The sequence below is a fragment of the Otolemur garnettii genome, unplaced genomic scaffold (genome assembly GCF_000181295.1).
Source record: "Otolemur garnettii isolate 467f Iridium unplaced genomic scaffold, OtoGar3 scaffold00124, whole genome shotgun sequence".
NCBI lineage: Eukaryota > Metazoa > Chordata > Mammalia > Primates > Galagidae > Otolemur > Otolemur garnettii.
Genome location: NW_003852519.1, coordinates 3,251,202 through 3,254,672, shown reverse-complemented (window position 1 = coordinate 3,254,672; position 3,471 = coordinate 3,251,202).

The window sequence follows — 3,471 nt, the reverse complement described above, 5'->3', positions numbered from 1 at the left end:
GGGCTGCCGTAGGACCCCCAACAGCCAGTTGTTTTAAAGACTGTCCCACAGTCTGGATTTGCCACATTCAGGAACATTTACATAATTTGTGAGGCCTATTATAAAATAATAACGAAGAACATTTTGGTCAAAATTATTAAGAATTTCAAGATGGTGGCAGCACAACATTAAACCAAGCCTCAGTCCCTTCAAAGCATGAGGCCTTATTCAACTGAACATGCAACATACACACCCGTGAATTGGCCCTGTCCAGATTTCGTCCTCGTGATTTGATTTAGGGAAAACATTTTTGCCAATTCTACCACATAGGTGATAGCATGCTCCCCCCCCCAGCACATCATGTCAAGAGAAACGCTTAGATTTGTTTATCCGATTTAGGAAAGTTTTCCTGTAGGGCTTTAATCAGTGCGTCTATTCTAATTAGCTCGATTTCATCTTAGGAAACATACATCGTTCTTAAGTTGAATTTTAGAGTCTTTTGTGCTCTTGCCTTTACCTTCCTTTTCCTTTGGATCTTTTCACTTCCCCCTTCTACTTTTTAGAGGGTTTTCTTATTTGTCCTTCAAGTTACTGAATCAATTTTTAACAATATCAATTTCTCCTCTTTAGTATTAGCCTCCAACGAAAATGTGAATTCTACCATTCAATTAAATTTTTAAGTTTTGTTTTTTCTTTCTTTCTTTTTTTCTTTAGAGGCAGAGTCTCACTCTGTCCCCTAGCACCTAGGCTAAAGTGACATGATCATAATTCCTGTAACCTCAAACTCCCGGGTTCAAGTGATCTTCCTGTCTCAGCCTCCTGAGCAGGTGGAACTGTGTGCACATCACCTCATCCAGGTAATTTAAAAAATATTTTGTAGAATATTTTTGTAGAGACAGATGGTGCCTTGCTTGTGTTACTCAGGCTAGTCGAGCCTCCTAAAGTACTGGGATTACAGGGTTTAGCCACCATGCCTAGCCTAATTTTGAATTTTCTATCAATGCATTTTTTTCTTTCTTTCTTTTTTTTTCTTTTGAGACAGAGCCTCACTATGTCGCCCTCGAGAGAGTACATGGCGTCACAGCTCACAGCAACCTCAAACTCTTGGGCTTAAGCGATTCTCTTGCCTCAGCCTCCCAAGTAGCTGGGACTACTGGTGCCCACCACAACGCCTGGCTATTTTTTGGTTGTAGTTGTCATTGTTGTTTGGCGGCCAGGGCTGGATTCGAACCCGCCAGCTCCAGTGTACGTGGCTGGTGCCCTAGCCACTGAGCTACAGGCACTGAGCCTCATCTTACTCATTTTTTCAATTTGCTTTTCTTTATAAATATTCTTCTTTTAGTAAATACAGGCTATGTTTTCTCACATTCTGTGAAGATGCCAACATTCTCTAAAATTTTTTTTTTTTTTAGTTTCCTAGAATTGGCAGTTTTTAGAAATCTAAGATGTCAGGAGAATGCCCCTTTTCTCTCATTCTGCAACATTTTTCACATTCTGGTTCTTGTTTCTGATAACTCATTTCAAGATTCAAAGAAGTAGCATTGTGTGTTTCTCAAGAAAGAGAGTATTCAAATCCCTGCTCCTTAGAATTCCCTTCTCTGGTTACAGTTGTACAGAAGATTGATATGCAGTTTCCAACTCAATTGCCTGTATCCAGGAGATGTTCATCTAGACTGAAATGTGATCTTTTTCTGGAGTCTTGACCCTGGATTCTATTTAAATGTTAATTTCTAAAAACTTTCCAAGAATTAACTGCCTAAGATTTTAATCTTAATTTCTTCTTTAATCAGTAGCAGCCAGATTTATCCAATATTTACCAACTACTTTTCATTTATTCATTGTTATACTAGTACCATGGAGGCGTAAATCGTATAACACGAAAGAGGAGCTGTGGATGTTTAATACCGGAATATTTTGCATCTATAGTCAAAGTTCAATACCACTAAGTACCATTTGTACTTCTTTCTGTAAAACGAAGAGAAGAGAGAAAAAAAAAAAAAACCCGAAGAGAAGAGGCTCAGAGAGTAAGGATGGGAGGAGAAAAGTGAATAGAGGAAGTCAGTGGCAGCTACTCAAGGAAGTAGACACCCAATTTAGGAAAGAGCTGAAGAAACAGGTTCAGGGAAATTATGAAGAAAGGACAGGGGTATAAAGATGGTATCTCTTAAGCAGTGCAGTAAATGCTTTTGGCCCTAAAAGCATTCAGGAAAGCCTTTTTCAGCCTCTCTGGAGATAAAGATGGGAAAGAAGATGTCTATTAGGAGGGTAAAAATTCATGACTTTGCAGCCTATGGCAATAAACTGCTTGATGAGTATTCAACGTGCACAGAAACTTCCTTCTTGACCTCTACCTCTGCTGCTATAGTCAATCCATTCTTGATTCACAACAGGTCACCACTAATAGCAGAGTCCTAAAGCTAAGACTTGCTAACAGACTTACAATCATTGGCCAGTGGCAACCTTTCTTATGTGTATCCAATTTATAAGTCACCCACAGGCTGGAAATCATAATGGGCGGCAAGATACACAAAGGGCAGGCACGTGGGTGGAAGACAGGATAGGCAGACGGTGCAGACTCTGCTGTCAGTGATCAAGACGAGCTGCAAGGGCCTCAGGAGTCAGCCCAGGATTTCTGGGCAATGTTCACCCTTTCTCGGTTCTGCAGCAATTTAGACTCAGTATTCTAACGCCTAGGGGCCAAGTGGTGGATTTAACTACCAACACGACCTGCACACAATATTGCAGGAAAAGAATAGAAAAGGGGAAATCAATTACAGAGGCAAATGTATGCAAGAATAGCAAGAAAAAAACAGTGATTTTCAACCAGTTTAGCAGTTCTTAGCTGTGCCATTAACATTTTTAAAGATCATTAATTAAATTATTTTTTAAAGAAGTTCAAAACATAGTATACTCTCTCTCTCTCTCTCTTTTTTTTTGCAGTTTTTGGCTGGGGTTGGGTTTAAACTCACCACCTCCGGTATATAGGGCCAGCGCGCTACTCCTTTGAGCCACAGGCGCTGCCCTCTCCCTCTCTCTCTCTCTCTCTCTTTTTTTTTTTTGATCAAGATAATTTAAGAATACCCTCCTTAACTATATAGGTTCAAGTGTGCTGTGAGATTAAAAAGGATGAAAAACACTGGTCTAAAATATTACCCTAGACATTTTTTGAGAAATTCTTGTTTAACCTTGTAAATCTTCCACCACTAGGTTTATTCCAAGAGGTTAAGGCTTATTGCTCAAAGGAGAAGAAAACAAAAATATTGGAAGATCAAAAGTAAAAAGATTTTGAAATAGTCAAAACTTGATTTGGAAAATAAAAAGACAAACGGAAATAAAAGGGATGTGGTAAATTGACAAACAGGAACCCGGAATAAGAATGCTTACTAATGGGCCAGGTGTGGTGGCTCACGCATGTAATCCCAGCACTTGGGAGGCCAAGGTGGATGGATTGCTTTAGCTCAGGAGTTCAAGCCCGGCCTGAGCAAGAGTAAG